We start from the raw sequence: 577 nt of genomic DNA, 5'->3' as shown, positions 1-577 counted from the left end.
TTCAACCAACTTCAAACGGATGCATTAAAATAAATGTTGTTTTGGTGATAAAAACTACATATAAAATTATCAATTGATAACATGATATAATAAAATTAAAAATATTCGCTGCAAAACAAAATTATGACATAATTGAATTTTGAATCTGAATTTGTGCTCACCTCGTGTGTAAAAACATGATAGTGTGTCGTTTTGTGTCTGTTCAAAATTCGACAAAATTGATATGATTTAACATGTTTTTGTCGTGTCTTTCTTGTTTGACGCGTTATATATGCTCAAGTATGATTTAAATAAATTAATGCTTATTTTACGTTATCTTTGTCATGTCATGTTTTTCATGTTTTAGTTGGATTGTTTTCGTGTTAGTGGAAAAAAAAACAAACCATCATGTCGTGTCGTATTCGTGTTATATAATACAATGTCATATTGTGTAAGACAATACACAACAAGATTGTTCAACTTGACACCCATGAAACATATTTTATTTTAGAGTAAATTACACGAATGGTCCCAATGGTTTGGTGTAATTTGCACGTTTGGTCCCTAACTTATTTTTTTTAACTCGTAAGGTCCCTAG

This window comes from Lactuca serriola, chromosome 5, assembly GCF_051521515.1.
Source record: "Lactuca serriola cultivar US96UC23 chromosome 5, Lser_US96UC23_V15, whole genome shotgun sequence".
Taxonomy (NCBI): Eukaryota; Viridiplantae; Streptophyta; class Magnoliopsida; order Asterales; family Asteraceae; genus Lactuca; species Lactuca serriola.
This window is presented reverse-complemented; position numbering follows the sequence as displayed.